Source organism: Lonchura striata, chromosome 4 (assembly GCF_050655825.1).
Source record: "Lonchura striata isolate lonStrDom1 chromosome 4, ASM5065582v1, whole genome shotgun sequence".
NCBI lineage: Eukaryota > Metazoa > Chordata > Aves > Passeriformes > Estrildidae > Lonchura > Lonchura striata.
The window spans coordinates 4,467,071-4,488,281 of record NC_140706.1 but is presented as its reverse complement, the minus strand read 5'-3'; the positions used below and the strand labels follow the sequence as shown (position 1 = coordinate 4,488,281).

General features: G+C 38.2%; 1 long non-coding RNA gene across 1 annotated transcript; it reads left to right on the top strand.

The window, feature by feature from the left end:
• Positions 1-1,437: 1,437 nt before the first annotated feature.
• On the top strand, positions 1,438-21,171 carry LOC146767495 (uncharacterized). The gene is made up of 2 exons (XR_014954600.1): positions 1,438-19,166; positions 20,984-21,171. It is a non-coding gene; the product is annotated as an uncharacterized LOC146767495 (long non-coding RNA).
• Positions 21,172-21,211: the final 40 nt, after the last annotated feature.

Below are 21,211 nucleotides of genomic sequence, written 5' to 3'. Positions count from 1 at the left end.
AATCCCTTTGATTTCTTCATCTCCTCCCCTTCTCCTGATACCAAGCTGAAACAATTATATTAATTCACTGTGAATTTGTGATTAGTCTTGCTAATTCTGAAACCCCATTGACTTTTTTTGACAAAAAAAAGCTTTTCAGCTATTTATTGCATTCTACTGCAGAGCTGTGGTAAACTACACCAGAAAGGTGCACAATGTTTTGGAAATGCTGGATCAACAAGAAAAGAATCAACAGAACAGACCAGCATATTGGCCTAGGTATGTCTGAATTGACAAAGCAATTCCTGCTCATTGAAACACTGAAGATATTTAAATATTCTCCTGCAGCCACCATTTGGCCATGGCTGATCTGGAAGACTTGGGGCATCAAATTAAACTTATCAGAGGCAAGTTCAGGGTAACAACTTCAGATAGGTGTCATATGGTCTGCATGTCACCACAACATGAAATGTTTCTTCGTGAGGAACTTGTTGGTATCCTTGACATAATGTGGAAGTCTGTAGCTTTTTATTTAGCTTCAATTGATGCCCATTTCTCAAAAACCTTCAGTTATATCAAAGTCCCCTTGGTAACCATACCAAGACAGAGTCTGGAACAAAATCATCTCACCCTTAGCCTGCCATATCCAGGGGCTGACAAATGACAAAATGTGATCTCCACTCTTCCAACTTCCAAAAATGGGAGATTAGAAGATTAAGGCATCCAGAATACAAAGGAGGGAGGCACATAATTTCATAATTTCTACTCTCTCACCAAAAAAATTATACCCCCAGCCATATCATCAACTAAAATAGCACAAATACAGATCCTTATCCACAAACATTAAAACCTTTATTAGATGTCAGATAGCCAAAGAACTCCTTCAGATCATGGCAAGCCAGAAAAGTCATTCAGTTTGGCTAAAGTATGGAATTCTGAATTATACAAAGGCTGCTGTTACTGGAAAGCAGATGCCAAAACTATGGATTCTTTTACAGTAAAACCCTTCCCACCAAAATTATTTCCCATGCAGCCCAAGAAGATTTTGAGATTTTCTTCTCATATATAAAATTGGCCCTAAGACAGTAAAGATTCCTTGCCTTCTGCTGGAAAAATATGAGGGTAAAGCAATAAAAACAGTAAATTCATAAGGAATCGGGTTTTCTCAAGGACCAGGCCTTTTTCTCAATCCTCCAAAAGGAATGTAATTTCAGGAAAGATTATAGAAATGCAAGAATTTCCATTGAGGATTTATCTAGGAATAATTGCATATGTGGATTTCTTCAGCCCCTCTAACACTGACCCTTCATTGTGTCTGGAGCTAAAGAGGTTGACTCCATTTCGCCTGGCTGTGAAATAATTTAACATTTAATCCTAGTTGCTTTTTAGTAGTGCTGGTTCCAAACATGGCAGAGCACCAAGGTCTAGGGAAAGAATTAGGCACTCTGAATTAGGGACTCTGGACATAAAAAGCCACACAATGTGTTATTATTATTGCTGTTAATATTTGTGGCTATCACAGTGCCCTGAAATTCTAGAGCTGGACCATGATCCCAGGATACTAAATACTAGTATCTACAATAAAAAAAAATAAGAGGACTAACTTCTTTTTATGGTGAATAAATGCTGCATTATTCCTCGGGGATCATTTTCTTTCTGTTAGTAAAATCGACTGATAAACCACCAGCATCTTAATTTGGGATGGATGGACTGCTGAACCTTCTTTCCATTGTCAGAAACTCTGGGGAATCCATTTTCATGTCAGTGCAACAACACCTCAAGTCCCAGCTGGATTCTCTATGTTCCTGCAATCTGGGACATTTCAGCTTCACAGCTCAGGAAACTGAAATAGAGAAAGGAATTACTTGTCCAAGGTTACAGGGCAGGTTGTGGCAGGAGCAGGAATAGAAAATGTAGGAGGCACATCACCTTTTCTAAGGAACAGAGTAAAGTATCTTTTCATTCTCCAGCTTTCCCTAATGTGTCTGTTACAGAGCAAATTCAAGGTAAAACGTCCTTTTGATTCAATTTCTATGTTTGCTTTTTCTGAAATTAGATGAGAAGACAACATTTTTAGATGTCATTGTTAGTTGCAGAAAATACTTTGGATTTCTTTTATTCAAAAGGTAAAGAAGACTCAAAACAGTTCTATCTAATTACTGCTGTAATTTCACTTCCTTACTGCAGAAAAGCAGTTTATCATGTTGATGGGGAAGGGATTTAAAAACCTATTTGTTTTACTTGGAATAAAAAAAATATACCACTTCACAATAAACCTGAAAGAAAAGTTCTGAATTCATAAAATTGTTCAAAAGCCTGATATATAATTGAGAAATAATTAATTGTTTCTAGGTTTCAGTAATGGCATTCCCACTTTTCCAAGCTCATGAATATTGAAGGAAGAGTTTGTCATCAAAGTGCAATCAAAGCTGGCTTGTTTTGTGAATGAGTGACATGGGCAGAAGCAGAACCTGAGTTTTTTCAATCACCTCACACTAATACTTCATTGACACTGAAGTGCACTGCATTAACAAAGCCAATACTGCCCCAGAAATTGTGTAAATGGAAATATAAATTGTCACTGTTGAGGCAGGATGGGAATGAGAAGACTCACTCAGAAGGCTGCTGAGAGTAAAACTCTGCTTTATTCAAAATACACTGCTCTTTCATACAGAGCTTCATGAGGACCAAATCCATTGGTTCTGAAGTGAAAACAACTCAAAGCATTGGTGCAAAGTGCTTGACACACAGTGATAGAACTTAACTATAAACAATGTGAACAACAACAGAGATAAAGAATTATGTACATTCTTCTCCAGCTCTTTCCCAGGCTTCTGCCTGGATAGAAATTCTCAGTTTCTTTCTTTGACTGAATCTGAGTCCCACAATACAATGCATCACTCATTTCATACATCAATAAGAGCTCAACACATCAGCACAAAAATAAAAGTGTGCCTAATGCGAAGTGGACTGCCACAAATGAACACAGTGGGACAGGAAATCCAAATTTCACCGTGCATTTGTGCCACCTGAGTGGTGTCTGACACTCCACGGGTAGGGGAGGATCGACTGGCAGGGCTGTCAGAGGCACAGGGGCTCATCAGAGCCCTCATTAGCTGCACACTGAAGCAACTGGAGAGGGAAATCAATCCCACCTCAGCAGCAGGAGGAGGGCAGGGAACCTCCATCTGCAAATCCTCAGCCGTGGCAATCGAGGTTTCTCGTGCAGCTGGTGCCTATTGAAGTAGAAGGGGCTGAAATCACAGTAAAGATTTATAGGGCGAGATCTGCAGCGAGGTTTTTGTTCTGGTTTTGCCCAGAATGGAGGTTATTGAGCCTTGAGTAATGATTAAAGCAAACTGAGCAGGTTGTATCATGAGGACAATTCATTTTCCCTTATTAAATGGAAAGAATAAGGTGTAAAAAGGACCAGAAGATTAAAGGAAAAAAGCTGGTCAATCAACTGATACAGTCTTGCCTGGGCAGATCTAAATGAGAGGCATTAACAGGAATAGATGAAGATATCTTCAAGAATCTACTATAGACTGGAAAAGGAGATTTGTGGTAGAAATTAATGCCATCCCTGACACCCTGATTGGGCTGCCTTGAAGTACAGACTGTTTGTCACTAGAATTTGCATTAAATTCTGAGCCTCTATGGAAAGCTACACAACAGTCAAAATTTACTTTGACCCCTCACTGACCCACCGTGAGTAATAATTAGAATTACAGAATTAGAGGTAAAATTACTTAACATCTGTTTGAAAGGCCTTATACTTCAGAGACCAATGCTTGCCCTGTATCATATTTTTTTCTCTGGATTAGAGGATTTATTGTTTGTATTGCTCACTCTTTCTTCTTGGTTACTCTATTTTTTTATATAGCAGACAATTGAGAATTGGTTTTCCTCATTGGAAAACCAGACCATGGCATTACAAGGCTTAATTCTCCCCTCATTATGTATAATTGAAAGATGACCCATCAATAGTAAACTTCATTTTATTATAAATAACTTTTCTATTAACTACCTTTGAATTTGAAGATGAGTTGATTATGATCATTAGATTGTCTTAATATTAATGAAATGATTACTCCTAGTTTATTTGTCACAGATCATTTCTAAAGGGAAAGGCAGATATGCCATTAGGAGTTCTAATATTTCTGACTCCTCAATTCAAAATCAATCAGTTTTTAGTTCAATATTTTTTATTTATTCACAAGAATATTCACAAGGTCACATTACCAATACTTAGAGTAGATGCTATCTTTCTCCTACATAGCATTAAGAAGTGGAATACTCATGGTAGAATAATATATTTTTAATAGGATAGGAAAAATCCCTAGGCCAAAAAGGAAAAAAAGAAAGAAGGAATGAAAAAAAAAAATCTAATTGTATGAAAATATGATTCAGATTCTTTAACTCTAGAGTTGTTGATTTGCCTTTGCACAGGAGATTTCCATGTTGCAGTTCACAGTCCATAATCTGTCAGCTCATTTTATACATCAATTACCCATCTAACTATGTACAAAATGTTGTGAAATCCTGTATTTCCATCCTGCATTAACCACTGAGCTGTGCAGACACGTTACAGTGTGTTCTTTCTCTTCTTTTCCTTGACAAGTACAGACAAACACTACTGAAAACAGAAAATACACAAAAAGGTACAGAATTTTCAGCTCTTCTCCCATTACTTTCAGTGGTTAAAAAATACAGAATTTATCATATCTGAAGACACTGAAATTCACATTTATATAATGCCAAAATATATATAATTTTATACCTTAAGTTACCTTCTTTTGAGGAGATGCCCTCCCTGCTTTTTTTTGCAAGATCAGGGTCTGTAAGAATGCCAAAAGATCAGGTAAAAAAATCATTTGCCTTGCTAAAAATAAATATTTTACTGCATTATATTGCACTGTACTAATTCATCATGAACTGCCAAAATTGAAGGTTTCAGATTGCAGAAATAATATCTTCATTTTCCAATTTTTAAAACTGAAGAACAGCTTGATGCATAACTGGAAGCTGGAAGAAAAAAAGATTGAAGGCAAATTTTGTATTTGTTTTGTGTGAGATGGGAATGTTCTGGCAAAAAATACAAAAAAGGTGTCTGATAATGTAACACAATAAGAAATTTCTCATTTTGAATACTTTTGGCAACACTTCTAATATCTGGTAAGAAAATATTTGTTAGAAATCTTTAACATCCTGTCAGAATATTTGTCACTGTGAACTCAAGAGTGTGACTCCTTTTGACTGAAGGATTTTTGTGCTACAGAGAACTGTGAAAAGGAGATCCCCCCCTCTTCCTCAGACATAGATGCTGAGGACTCATCTTTTCCCAGAGAGGGACAATGGAATTTTTACTGGTGTAAAAGGGGGGAATCAATCAAGAAATTTTACTTAATAGCCTCATGAAATACACAATTTTCATTTTTCATCAAGAAAATTCATTTTCTTGATGGGAGAGGATGGATGGTTGTTCAAATAACACGTTTGCAAGAAGTGATTTGTCTTTCTGCAACTGCAACGATTATTTCGTTCTAACACATTGGTTTTGCTTAGGACACTCAATAAAAGCATAAAGTGAAAAAAAAAAAAGCCAGTTAAGAGAAAAGTTTGATAATGTTGGGTATCAATTTCTGGTAAAGGCTCTAATAAGAATTTTGAAGTCTAGATAAATTGAAATATTATGAATTCCTGATGAACTGCTTAATTAAAATCACCTCTTCATTGTCTTTGAGAAGTTCAGTTCTGAGTTTTAAATCCAATAGAGCTATTTCTCTACCTTCCCATATTTTTGTCTCAGTTTTTATAAGTAAAAAGTACTAGAATTTTTTAAAATTATCTAAGAAAATGCTTATTTAAAGCATGCTATCCTATTTAAATAGGGTTTTATATTTATTTTTTGTTTATTTATATTATTATGTATTATCATATATTAATTTGTTTTTAAAAGCCCAAAACCAAAGCAAACCACAGAACCATGATGCGACATTTAAATTATCATTATAGTAATCTGCTACCAACAAAGTCCCAGCTGCAACTCAGTAAAAAGTGACTTTATAACTCTCAAATATGGAAAAAAGTTTCAAATTAAACTTTCTTTTTCTTTAGAAAAGAAGAAAATTCTGAAAGATCAAGATTCTATTTTCTTAATTTAGACACATCAAAAAGTGTAAGGATTAAATGATGTGACAGAAGCTGTGCAAGAGAAGTGATTGTGAATTTTAGTTAAAAAGAATTGCCTTAAATTTTCATTTTAATAGATGTAATTTGACATGTCAAATTCAAGAAAGTATGTATGCATAAAGTATGTTCATTAAGTTTGGTCGTGATATTGGAGAAATTTCTCAAATTTTAAATTAGATTATCTAATTTTAAATCAGAATATATATATTATATCTATAGATTATAGATATTATTATAGATTAGATTATCTAATTTTAAATTAGATTTAAATTAGATTATAGCATTTCTGTAAATCCCTTCATTAATCTCACAGTTTCCTGGGACAGGCAGATTTCACAATTCAGTGTGTGGGCACAAAACATGGATGGTCAGTTTTTCTCTAGTGACCCATTTTTATCTGTGGTGTTTTCACCCATTTCAGGAGAATTCCTTCTGACTTTGGCTGCTTTATCCATGCGGGAGATTGAAACAAAGGGCTGCACCTCTGAGACCTTTCCCTGTGCAGGGATTTCCCACGAGGTGTTCCAGGCTCATCTGGGATCTGTGGGTCACAGCTCCATTCTCTGCAGAGCCAGGAAGATTTTTCGGGATGTAAACCTGACTTTTGGAAACCTCATCCACCTCCAGTTCCCCCTCCTTCTGTCACCCTTTAGAAGGGAGTCAGGGAGCAGGACTTTGTGTGAGACAGGAGATCCATTCCTGCCCTGACCATAAAAATCTCCACTTATGATTCACCTGGAGCCACTTTTGGTGAAAACAATTAAAATTTATCTCCAGCATCAAAGCAATGAGACAGCAACAAAGATTTATGAAGACAAAGGTAAGTGTTATGTGGGGAAGGGGCAGAAGAAACAATAAGAGAACTAATTATGAATAATTTATCATCAGATTAAATTCCAAACCTCTCTTTTTCTCTCCTTGTGTCTGTCAAACATACTGTCAACACTTCCTTTATTTCTGTGGCCAGCAACATGTTCCTCTGACCATGCTCAGGTTGCTGCATCAGGAAACATTCTTTCCTTGGCAAAGTGTTCTGGTTTTTATGTCCAATCCTTTTCTTAAATCTCCCTGGGGCTCCATTTAGATTAAAATCCTCCTTTCTCCCACCAAACACTATTGATCCTTAATTTATTTAGGAGGCAGTTTCAGCACTCCTTCTTCCAGATATTGACTGCTCTTACTGCCTTGGAAATGATAATGGCCCTTCAGAAAAATAGGAGCTATGTCTTGCACTTGAGTAGGCATTAGAAAAATATTAAATGCTCTCCCCCACTTGGGAAGACAAGGAGTAAATCTCCTTTGGGAAGTTTTTTCTGTTCACTGAACCTCGTATCTCATATTAATGTGGAAAGTCCTAGTGATACATCTACAGAATTGATGCTTGTAGCTCATTAGTGGGAGTTGGTTGAGACAGAAGTGAAAGCAAAAATATAAAATAGGTCTTAGTAAAGTTGACTTAACAGTCTTCTAAGGAAAATGAAATAAGCCAGGTCTCTCAGTTATTTGCATCAGGATCTGTATGGAAAAAATAAAAAAAAAAGCTGTTACAATTGCAATTGCAAAAAAAGCTGTTACAATTGCAATGCTAACATTTATCTGGCTGAGGTATCTGCTCAGAATCTGCCTCACAATGCTAGGGTTCAGGAGCACACATAATCAGAGGATATGATTATCTGCAGGTGCTTTTATTGAGAGCTCTGGGAATCAGGGCTACAGACCCAAATCTGACTCTGACATGGCTTTCAAGCTGAACGTATTTTATATTCTATCCTTATATAACATATATATTAATTATTAAACTTATATTGTTCTATTGTATACATTGACTTTATTCAAGCATGCATTTCTCATGATCTTTCTCAAGCCTCTGACCACAGTTTCTCATGATTATTCTTACGATTAAACAGTAATTATATTTAATTACTAAACAATCATTACATCTAACAATCATATCATTTATCATGTACTAGCTACATAGGTGCAGTTCTAGCAAGGTACAAGGCCTACACTTCTCAGGTTCTTCTCAGGGCCTACTAAGCTTAATTTTCCTTTTAATCCCCAAATCCCTGTGATTTTAAAACCCTTAAAACCCTTTTACTATCAAGAAGGAATAGGTCCATTATCCTAAAAAAGAGCTCATGAGAGATCAGTAACATCTGCAGGGTTGCATGTTCTCTCAGAAATCTTAATTACATCCTACCACGTTTATGAAAGACTCTCTCTCATGTATCACCTGGTAGAATGCCAGTCACACATTTAATAGCACTTCTAACCCCAGAAAAACCCCTTAAAACAACCTCATAGACCATCAGAAAGTTTGAGATGCATCACAGATGACAGCAAGTGACCGTGGAGCTGTATTACCCTGGAAACATTGAAAGGGGAGGAAATGTCTCTTCTTCAACAGCTGTATAGAGGAAAAATTGCATTTGAAATAAATAATAGCTCTGCAAAATGGTCTGTCTACATTTTATATGCCCCTTTTTCCAAATCAGTGACTATGATCTCATGAATGAGTGTTAATGAACTACAACTCACACAATCTTCACATTCCCTGGATTTATGGATGAAGAAATGATTGAGGCAAAGAGACCCCAGGAGTTTCCCCACCTCGTGGCACAGAGAAGGACTTGGGTGTCTGAACACAATGTATTGTCCATCTTTTCTGGATTCTCTCTATTTACACACACAGCTGGGCAAACAGACACCCTGACCTTTTAAAAAAAAAAAAAAATCCATCATGAAAATTTCCTCAGTGTTTTCATTTTGCCTTAAATGAAAGACAACTTCTCTCCATGACAAACTCATCTGGGTAATTACATTTGCTACAAAAAAAAAATGTTTGTTCTCACCTATTGTTCCATGTGTTTATTAAAATAAATCAGGCCTAATGCAGTTATGTCTCAGAGTAAATTCATCTCCTGGCAAAAGGTTTCATTTCCACTTTAGACTTTCACTAAACAAGGATGTGGACTTTAATGCATAAAAGCAGAATAGATAGAGTCCAACACAAAAAATTATTATTAAGGTAATAGGCATCATGCCCCACTAATTTTTCATATATTTATTAGTAGCAAGTATTGCATCCTTTGCATAATAATTTTGGAAAGCAATAAATGTGCTAATATCTGGCTTGCAAAAGTAAAGCATTTCTTTCTAATTGTTTCTGTTTCCTGATCAAGCACTTGGCAGAAACTGTCTTCCTTTAACCCACACATCCTCTGACTGCTCTCTAGAAGGAAGAAAATTAATTATTGCTTATATGTATGGTGTCTCCTTCTTGTCTACATACAGCTGAAAGAATGTCTTATCCTCCAGCAGAAAGAAAACTGGACATAAGCAAGAAAACATGGTCCTTTTTTAGCTCCATGTCTTTGAGCATTCATTACAGGTATGGGCCAATAGCTAAAAGATCTCTTGCTGCTCATTTCAGAACACCCATGCTTGATTCAGCTGCCCAATTAAAACATTTATGAGTGATGAAACCCACCTCAATAACTGAGAAAGTGAGGGATTATATTTATATTCTGAATTTGCTAAGGCAAATATGAAATCAGGAGGTAGAAATTCCATTCTTCTATGCAAGAAAGGTGCAAGAAGAAAAAAACTTACTTATTCTGCAGCTTCTGATCCACCTAGCCCAGCTTGGACTTGATCTTAAAGATCTTTTGTAGCCTTAGTGGTTCTAGCTTCCCAATCAACAACCAGTATTACATAAAATGAAAAACAACAACAAGGAAACCAAATCCTAATAATCTGATATTTTGCCAACATGCAAAGAAAGGTACCTGATCCAAAGGAGACTTTGGTCATGTTCAGCACCACTTTGAGGTAGAGCAGGAAAAGGATTCGAACTCGTGCAAAAAACATAATTTAATCCCAAATTTTAAGGCTTAAACCCAAATGGGGTTCCCCACTGGAATTAGATGCTTCTATAAATTTAAAGGACTTTTTAAACCATAAATGGGAGGAAAAAGGTGATGCCCCATCTCACACAAATTCTGAGGATAACTACACTAAATATTACAAGCAAAACCACGTACTACAGCAGTGGATTCCAGCTAAGAATTGTGACAAAATGTATTTTTCAAACTCTCTGTTGCGTTTCCCGCAGAAAGCAGACATTATTCTTCAGACTCCAGGTAAGAGTCCAAATTCCAAAAATGAAGAGGCAATCTGCAGCCCCACGCTGAGCAGAGAGCCCTACCTGAACTGCCGTGTGCAGCAGGGATTTAAGAAGAACATACAGTCCAGTCGATGATAAAATGTTTGTTGCTGCCTCCCTGGAAGTTGTAGAAAATCAATATCCCCATCAGTACCAGGTCCACTGGCTCTAACAGGCTCAGCTTTGCAGCAGCTTTGGATTTCTTAAATTCAGTCTGCAGGCTGAGCAGGGAGGGAAATAAATGTGTATGTGTGTGTCAGTGCCTTGTGTGTGTGCTTCTGAGGGAGAGGCATGTGCAGTGAGCTGGAAACCAATTAAATTGTAGTGTTAGATAGGTGATGAAAAGGGCTCTGTAAAGGCAGGATAGTGCCAGAAGCTGGAGTTTATAAAGTACCTGGTATCCAGTGAATAATAATAACATTAAACATGTTCTGAACTAATTTACTTGTTGGGGGAATTGGAGAAGAAAAGCAAAGTTAAAAAAAATGTCAAGTTCAAGCAACAAACCTGGAGGAAAAAATGAAAATTGTCAGATCTTATGCTTTAAAAATGCACCCAGTAGTACAAAAGAGTAGTTCATAATGAAAGGCTTGAGGACAACCAATATTGACTGCCAAACCTCACAGAAAATAACCCTAAAATGTTAAGTGGTTGTGATAAGGACTCTCATTGAGGAGATGGGAAGGAGATAGGGGAAAAGTATGAGTCATACAACCAATTTCTCAAACCTCTTGCATTTATCATCAGCATCCTCAAAGGATATTCTGATCCTTAAAATCCAGCATGGCCTTTAGGCAGCTGCCAATGGAAATGTGGGGTGGTTGGCCTGGAATCCCAACTGACCCCACCATGTCTTTTGTCCTGCTGCACCTTCACTTCTCCCTTGTTCTGATGCCTCAGGTTTTGGCTTTTATATTTTCAGATTCTGTGCTGCTTTAGTGTGTGGGTCTGAGCTTCATATTAGGGATGGTGAGCTCTCTTCACAGAGTAGGGAGACAAAAAAATTCCTTCTCCAGCTGGGGACCAAGGACAAATGATCCAAATCTCAGCCCCAAGAGTACAAACAATGTGGGCTGGAGAGAGAAAAACAAGAAGGATGGGACTTCATGGGATGGAGCTGGAATTGGACAATTAACTCCAAGATGCAAATGGAGCAGAACTGATCAAAGTGAGAGACCCCGTGAGCAGTCGTGCATTTTGTGACCATTTTGGTTCATCTTGGGTGCAGCCCTGGCTGGGCTCCTGTGCTGCCCAAGGAGCATCTACTGAGGCCTTTTAGTAAATCCCTGCTTTATTCTTTAACTCTGTCTAGTCTCTGTTCTAGGTCAGCCTTCACAAGGCATCAGTTCAGGGAGGGAACTGCAGCTCCTGCTGCCTCCCAGCTGGTGATGGCAATGGGGGCATTAGCAGAGAGCTAAGATGGGGTTCACCTGCCTGAGGTGACATCTTGAACACTCCAACTTGGGGGCTTGACTGCCAGGAGAGATGTCAGTAGAGACATCAGTGCAGAGTAACCTCCACAGGCTGGATGAGGTTATGGGAAGACCAATTCCTCTTGTTTTATCTTGTTTCTCTCTCTTCTTTGTGTGCCTTCTGCTCTTGGTTGGCTCTAATCTCCACCTCCTGTTCCTGAGATGTAGCCCAGCCTGACTTTGACACAAGGAGAGCTGCAGCACCAGTCTGAGAGAGAAGCTTCACCTCTCAGGCTACTAAATCCATCAGCCAGGTATGACCACCATTTAATTTTCTAAAGAATAAATAAAATAAGAGTATATCTATGGCCCCAGCCTTACAGGATGAGGAGAAGGGAGGGAGGAAGAAAGTTTTCCTCAGCACGTTCAATTTTCACTCTGTTGAAAACAGAGGATGCTCAGGGGAAATATTTAAAAACAGCTTCCAGCCCTGATCTGCCTCTGGCAAGAAGCTGAATAAAAAACTAAACCAGCACAGTCTCCCTAAGCAAGATTTGAGTATTCAAAAAAAAGGCAAAAAGCTAAACATTGCCTTGAAGATCCGTACAGCCACATCTCCATGTTTGGGCAGAACATGCAGAACTCTGCACACAAGGGACTCTCTAGGAATTACTGAAGATTTTTGCCATTAGAACAATTATTTAGAAGCAAAGCCTCATTTATGCACATGCTAAAATCAAGGCAAGAAAGAGCTCTCTGAATAGGGAGTAAATGGAGCTATAAGCAAACCAGTAGGAAACAGTTGTTTTTATATAGCCAGACTAATTAGCACTGGTTTCAATTTTTGAATAAAGAATTAGGAGAAGATAAGTCAGCAGATCTATTTGGCACTCTGCATTGAGTAGCAAAGACAAGTGCAGTAGGTTGACACTGGTCATTTTGAAATACAGGAACAGAAAAAACTTCTTGCTCTGAACATCCAATTTTACCTGTTGCAATCTCATTATTTCCTAAAGGATTGCACTGTCAAGGAAAAGAGCTAAGCACCGAATTAAGCTCAAAGATATTTTCAAAATAGGGTGAAATTGTACACAATATTGAAACATTACCCTCTCCAGATTTTTTTTGTAAATATCAACAAATATTCAAGGCTTTTTAGCATTTCTTCCCTTCCCTTCCCTTCCCTTCCCTTCCCTTCCCTTCCCTTCCCTTCCCTTCCCTTCCCTTCCCTTCCCTTCCCTTCCCTTCCCTTTTTCCTTCTTTTCCTTTTCCTTTTTTTTATTTTCCTTTTCCTTTTTTTCTTTTCCTTTCTTTCTTTTTGCTCTTTCTTTCTCTCTTTCCTTCTCTCTTCCTTTCTCTTTCTTTCTCTCTTTCTATTGTGTTACAGCTTCTGTGTTGACAGACCTGATTTGAAATCAAAGCTCCACTGATTTTTATTGCTTCTGTTCTAGTATTGATACCTCTCACCTGATGTGTGAGGGAAATCACTGCTACTGAAATCAGCCAGCTAAAAACCCAAATCCCTCAAACAGCAAGAAATTAGAAAGAGAAATGGCCTGTAGTGTTCCAGCAGTGGTGAAACGAGGATCAGGTGTCCAAGTTTAAATTTGGAGCACTTGCAATCAATAAAGGTGCTTCAGATTTGCGCCCGCATGAGAGCAGCATTGCTTTATGAGATGAGCACAGACTTTAAGAATTGCCATATTCATGGGTCCTGCCATGGTGGCACTGGAGGAGCTTCCACATAGTGCTCAACAGAAGCAATTAAAAGTGGCAGTAGCAGGTTATAACTGTAAAACACCTTCAGAAGTTTTTGTCTTTTTAGGATATCTTAGTAGCAGTTTTCCCATTGGGATATCCATTTAGACATCCTCTGTGGATTAAAGGCATAAACAATCCCATTTCACTCCCACAGCTTTGCAAGCTGAATACCTGTCAGCCTTAATGCAAAAATACAGAAAAAAAAAGAAAAAAATTTCCTTCTAACTATAGCAGAGATCCAGTTGGTAGCTCACAATTCAGCAATAACTACCCCATTCTGCATCTCTCAGCAGGGAAAATGGGACTCAATAAGATTTCACCAAATTCATTATAATGGTAGAATTATTGGAATAAGTCTACCAGAACACCTGAAGGGACTGATGGAGTGTAAATACCATTTCCATCAGGAAGTAGCTAGGAATTAAGCTCACCTGCCAGCCAAAAATCTCTCACATCTGCCTGGGATGTAGCTATGCTTGGGGCCTCCTTTTTGATTTTCCTGACAGTCAGGGTCATTTCTCTTGCACAACATACAGACCTCCTATTTATTTTCTTCTTCTTTTCCTTTCCTTTCCTTTCCTTTCCTTTCCTTTCCTTTCCTTTCCTTTCCTTTCCTTTCCTTTCCTTTCCTTTCCTTTCCTTTCCTTTCCTTTCCTTTCCTTTCCTTTCCTTTCCTTTCCTTTCCTTTCCTTTCCTTTCCTTTCCTTTCCTTTCCTTTCCTTTCCTTTCCTTTCCTTTCCTTTTAAATGCGTATATAGGCTATTTTTTTATGCATGGTAAGGAATAATGTTGTCATCTCACTGTGGGAAGAAAAGTATAATTCATGCAATTTGACTGATCATTACTTCAATATGGCTGGTATAAACTGCTGTAAGAGGCTGTCAAATTGCTGTTCCTTCATTAGCCCCATTTTGCATAGAGTAACACAGGAAAATAATTCACTTCTCTTTAGCTGTAAATGTTCTCAAGCCAGTCTTCCCTTCCCCTCTCTTACACACAAATAACTAATTCAATACCATAAAGCACAACAGAGAAGAACTAATTTTGAAAAGAACTTTCTTTTGAGAATCTTTCAGTGCTAAGACAATCTAAAGATCCAATGCAAAAAAAAAAAAAAAAAAAAAAAAAAGCTGTTTGAAATGTTGTCTGGATAGTTAACCCCAAGGTCTCAAGAATTCATTGATACTTGAAAATTTCTTCTGAGCACAAAACCAAAACAAAATCAAAACAAAACACAAATGGAGAGCTGTTGCAGTCTGTTGTTGAAAAATCAATTGTTGCAGTCTGCTGTTGAAATGAAAAATAAGAAGACTGTTTGAGGCAAATCTTAAATCTTCTCTGCACTCCAGGAGACTTCCCTATCCTGCAGGAAAAACTGAGTTCTGTATTTCCAAATGTATCACTGTATCCAAAATATATCAGAATATATTCTGGTGAACTCTGACCATTTTTCCAGGCATCTCAGATCATGCCAACATTGTTTATACCCCAGCAGTCTGTGTGCTGTACTCATGGTGTGACGATATCTAAGTTGTTGGATAAAGGAACCCATGAGGAATAATTTCTTTAATGACATCTTCTGATTAAGAACTTAATTTGAGATCTGTCTGTTACAAAGTTATTAATCCACCTAATGTTCTTTGTTCATTCTATGTATGGAAAGTTTCTTTTATTCGAATGACAGCCAGTCATACATCAAATGCTTTGATAAAGACAAAGTTTCTCTATCACAAACAGACCTTTGTGGCTAGACCTAAAATTCTGTCAAATAAAACATGCTCTTGTTATAAAAAACCTTCTTTGAAGCTATGCTGACATTAATCCTATGGTTCTTTTCTTCTAGTCCTTTGCTGCTGGTGTCTGCCTCCATATTTTACTAGTTATTCTACTTTATCTAGGAAAAAAAACAACAGACTGATGCAGTATATTTCCCCATATAATTAATTTTAGCCCTTTTCAATACAGAACTTAGTAATATTTCAGACTCTGGAATCTAGACTTGGTTACTAACAAACACTCATGGTCCAGAGGGCCCTTTGGCTACCTCCCTCAATGCTTATGATACATTACCTTGGTTTGTTAATTTGTTGGGATTTGCAAGTTTTCTTTCCATCCTGAGGACCAGGAAAGCTCGATCACCTTTCTCAGCAGGACAGGCAGCCTGGAGATGACACAGGATGAGAGACCTGCAGCCAGTTTCTCATTCTGACACTCTTTAGGGTGGTGTGGAAACCCAGGGCACTGGGAATATTTCTCTGTCTGCCCTGGAGTGTCCTGACCCCCAGGAGAGCACTGACTTTGACCCTCATTCATGGAGAAAACTTCCTAAGCCTCAAGGTAAACTAGAAACCACAAAAGTGTAAAACAGATTGTAGAGATTGTAGATAGTAGTGTAGTATGCCACATGGGTGAGAAATGTAGGTTTTAGGATTTTTAGTATGTTATAGATGGGTTCAAGATGGAGGATACAGGGTGCTGTCTTGAGTTCCCTTCTTTCTTCTTCCTCTTTCTTTTCTTCTTGGGTTTAGGTGGTATCTTGTAATTGGGAGAAAAGTCTGCATTGCGGGTCATTAGGGGTCAGTTATTGGGTTAGAAAGGAAAATAATTTAGGAGTCACTTCCTAATTGGGAAGCTTAGTTTTTGATTAGACTTAAAAGCCTTTTAAGTCATTTTTGTGCTGTTTCTCCTACACGGAGAGTCTGGTGCAGACAGCGTGCTGAAGTTTTGATAAGGTAACAATAAACAGAAGCTGAAGACCAAAAAAGTCCAATGTGTCTCTGGTTCCTGACACAGAACTGCTCCAGGAGGGTCTCCCCTGCCAGGGGAGCCCCCAGGGAGTTGCCCAACTTGGGGCCTACAAACTCCCAGGTGGTGCCAATAGGTGCCTGCCATTAGTGACCATCCACTCTCCCCACATGAGCAGTGCCAGCTGTTCTCCCACTTCCACTTCTCAAGCTTTGCCTGAACAGGTTCTACCCCTTCCCAAACTGAGCAAAACCCTGCCCTTGCCGTCAACATTTTCAGTTCATTTGCATCTGACAGAAGCTGCTGCCCCCAGTTGTCTTAATTTTCTTCACAAACACAAGCAGTCCTCCCCTTCCTGTGAACATCAGACTTAGGGAAGGGCAAATCTGTTTTTAAAATCTCCTGTATCATAATTTTTTTAATGCTAATGCCTGTTGTAGTTCCCCACTTCCTTTGGTTTCATTTATGACATTCCCACATTTTGTTGTTGGCCACAAAACAAACCTGACCAGGCAATAATCATGGGTTAGTTGCAGAGCTACTATATTTTAAATTAGGGATTAAATTTTTACTGAGAATATAAAATTTTCCCTTGCTATGGACTGCACTGTATTTCTGATGTTTTGAAATCTAAATAGGTTTTGTCACTATGTCAAATTAAAACTCCTCAGCTAAAATTACTCCATGTGACACAATTTTTTGATGTAATTCAGGTCATTATTTTTTGAGAATAGGGAGTTCACAATAAATTCCTCCCCAGCAATTTCATTACATACAACTTTAATGAATTAGTATTTAGAGTCCTGTAGTTCTCAGTGGTCTGTGATTTATGAACATCTAATACTGACCCCAGCAACTTTCCTTGCATTCTGATTTTTAGCAATCACCAGCTGCATCAGATTTCCTTTCTGAGTATGGTGTTGGCAGCAATGCACCGAGGCTTGTTCTTGACAGGCAATTTGGGGTTTTTTCCCCACACATAAAGGATTTCCAGCTTAGATTTCATGCCTGAGAATTCAAACACAACTGGCCTGTTTTAGCCTCCTCTCTCTTGTTTGTTTACAGGTCTCTTGACTAGGGAGAGATTTAAATTACCACATTTATACAATCTAGTCTCTCTATACTTGACCTAATATCCCTTGGTCAAAACTATCCATCTGGTTCAATTTAAATACTCTGGTTTTGATATCTCCTGACTCCTCTCCTCTCTATACTGCAGGAAAACCTCTTCAGGATAGATTTTCTGGGAAATTCATGGATAGCATGGATATTTTTAACTTTCATCTTTCTACCCAGATCAGTCAAGCTTTGCAGACTGTGAGGAGCAGTGCCAGATGCTGTGTCAGAGTCCAGCACAGATGGAGCCAAAGGTAGCCTGTTTTCAGTCCCACAATCCTGCCAGTCCCTGAGTCATGGTGTTTGCCTTCACTCCCAAAACTGAATGAATAATCCTGATATCCTCCCAGATTTACACCAAATCCCATCCTGTCCCCTGTGGCAAGTGCCACTTGTGGATGCTGTAAGTGATGCCTGCACTTGGTTCTGCTTCGAGCTGGGTTTTGCCTCCATCAGCCACTAAAGACCTCTGTGCCAAGAGCACTCCTCACATCCCTTCATTAGCAGAACTGCTCCTTCAGAGGGGGAAACAGGCTGTGACTCACTGCAGCATCTGCTGGCACCATAAGGAGTGGGAATGGGTGGCTGGCTGGGTAGGTGGGTGGATGGATGGAGCCAAACAGACAGAGGAGTCTCTCAGTCCCAGCGACAACTTCTGAGCATGCCATTGCCATCTCCCAGCTCTCCTACCCTCTGCTGGCAGCTGAGCTGAGGACCTGACCCATCAATATGTTGCACTCACACTGAAGTTTCAGGATAGGAAAAGAAGGAGATTGTGGGGCTTCTCACAGTCGTGACTCTTTCACTTCCAGCCTCTCCCTGGCACTGCTCAGTGGGAAGTTAAATGAAGTTACATTCCTTGTTCTCACACTTTCCCTTCTCTACCCTGTCGGGAGTGTGAACCAGCAAACAGGACACAAGGATAGTAAAAACTGCTGAAAAAAAAATCTTATTATTAGAAGGAACTCTTATTAAGTAGTTGAAAGGATTTATGGAGTGAGTGATGGATAAGACTCACTGTAAGGATAAAAAATTTGGGCTTTCTAGAAGGAGGAGAAAAACCCCCCTCAGCTCTAACCCACACAGAGCATCAGTGCCAGAGCATTATTGACAGCCAAAGAAATCTCTTCCAGTTTAACAGGCTGAAATAAAGACTGAGCATTGGTAAGACTGGACATCAGCAAAACTACAAAATTGTGTAGAGTTATAGCAGTAAATGTTAAAAGTTCTCAGAAGTTATTGAGCACCATACTATAGTTTTAATATAATTTTGAATATTAGAGATTAGCAGAAGACACAATGTAAAGAACAGATCATCACACTTCTTCCCGGTGTGAAATTCTTATTGAAATTCTTATTCATGGAATATCTAGTCCTATGTTCTGCAGGACCCTGGTTCTGTACTGGGCATCTTAGGTTTGAGCATTTATTTCTTTGCTAACACTACAGTAAATCTTCCCAGCTGTAAGAGGAACAGCTCTGAGAGGTTTTGAAAGGATATTATTTCTCCATAGCAGGAATTCCTTGAAAATGGAATTTCTCTGTAATTTCTTCCTAGAAGATGCTGCCTTTTGGGGGACCAGGACAAAAGGCAAAAAGGGCAGAGGTCAAATCACTAGTTTTTTTGGTTTTTTTTTTTTTTTTTTGGTGGGGGGAGTTTTTTGTTTGTGTTTGTTTGTTTGGCTTTTTGTGTTGTTTTTTTTTTTTTCTTCAGGAAACCACACCCTCCTACACTTGTAGTTCCATCTCCACTTCAGAATAATCTCTTAAGAAGTTCTCTATCAGAACACAGAAAAGTAAGTGACAAGCAATGATCACATTTTTCATATCCTACGTCGTGATGCTGTCTTGAGGTTTGTTCTTTCCTCCCAGAATCTGGAGGCCACTGAATGACTGACATAACCAGAGGTAGCAAAAAAGCATTTTATCCATGTTCAAACACCTAGTGTTTCTAACTGGGCTACACTGTACAGATGAAATGGTGAAACCATGGATAAACAGGCTCCATATCCTCTGATTCGATTTTTAATAAGTCAGAAATTTGCATCTTTTCTTAGTGAATTTGGACAAACTTGTTAAAATGAAAAAATCGGATATTTACTTTAACCCAAAGAGAAGAAATAGTTTTCAATTATGTAAACAGATTTATCTTGTATGTTTCTTGCATCTGCTGAAGTGTTATATCTTTAATATAAAATAATTGCTTGGTCAAAGCTGGGCTTCATTTCCCTTGAATATATGTTTGGGAAACCAGTCATGTGCTCTATTTAAAGCTTTTCACATTATTTGCAAAATTTTTCCTTTTAAGAAACCCATAACATCCACAGAAAGTGAAAGAAACACTGTTGGCTTGAAAACATTTTGAAACTTCTGCATTTTATGCAGCAAAGAAAAATGTCTTTAAGAGCTGATACACTGGGCTCATAATTCAAACTGTCCCTCATTACAGACCTAAATTTATCTTCCATCCCACACAGATTTCTACTCTAGCCCAATTTTTCTACTCGGAATTATTCACATCAGAAATGTAGGCCCATGAAATGCAGGGCAGCAAAAGTGTTATTTATGCTAAAGGAGCCAATCCCACTTCTTCTTTCAGCTTTCTGCTGTGGGTTTGTTGTGTCCTCCCTCTCGGGGCTGAGTCCCATATGGTATCTCACATTTGCACCCAAGCACATTGAAAATGTGGTGTCGTTGCCTCTGAGAGCTTGAATTAATCCACTGGGACTCAGTCACAAAGAACTATAAAGAGCTGGAGGCTTTATTGACTCCAAGCTCTCTGGGTGCATTTTTTTGTGAATTATTTAAAGTCCTTCACGAGCTTCCCTGGGGCGTTTTCAAAAGGAACTCACAATCACCTTCAAACGTGCTCTGGCCAACCCTCTCTTCTGAACATGCTTTCTCTAAACACCCTGAATTCTGGCAGCATCTTCCCACCTCTGGGAGGGCAGTGGAGCCCAACAGTCAAAATTTTCAGACCACTCTGCAGTTACAAGTAATTATTATATTCTAAGTGACTGAGGTTTTTTTTTCCTAGAACAATAGAAAATATATTCTAATAACTATAATAGTTCTGATGCCCTGTCACACTTCTATACACAAGTTTTATCTTTATAAGGAATATGACAAGTGATGTTATTTCAGAATTGCACATACATGGCTTTATACAGTCACACAAGTTCAAGAATACTTGATTTTAGTTAATTTGCATTAAACCTATTTAATAAAGCTATCATCATTCAGATATTGCTTCAGAATAACAATAAGATTTTCATTTCACAGTCTTTTTCAAGAACAATTTCTACATGAAAATCAACTCAAAATTATATGGGGCACAGGAATCATTATGAAAGAGTTCTGTTAATGGAGTCTGATGATTACTCCAAACAATGCTTCTGGGAAACTTGGTTCCCAAAAGCTTTCAGCTGATGAATCCAAGAGTTCAGCCTGAATATTATCTGTAGGAAATAGAGCAATAAAAAAAAGCTAAAACATCACCAATAGACAAATGATTTATGGCTCTAATTCTTTTTTCCATCAGACTCCAATGGAAGTATTTTTAATTCTTTTCTGTTCCTGTAAACTTAACCAACATTTTTGGTTTTGTTTATAGCTAATATGGGAATCATGTTGTAACACATCAGCCGATTCAGGACACAGTAAAGAAGCATTTTTACCCTGGTTTATCATCTCTGTTTCTTCCTTTTTCCTCTTTATCACCTGGGATTTTATCAACAGGACCAAGTAGAGCTTCTTCACCTGTCCATATTTACAGCTTAGACTCTGAATAAACAATTTTACTGACTATGCCTGACCTCTCTTTTTCCATCTCCCCTTCTTA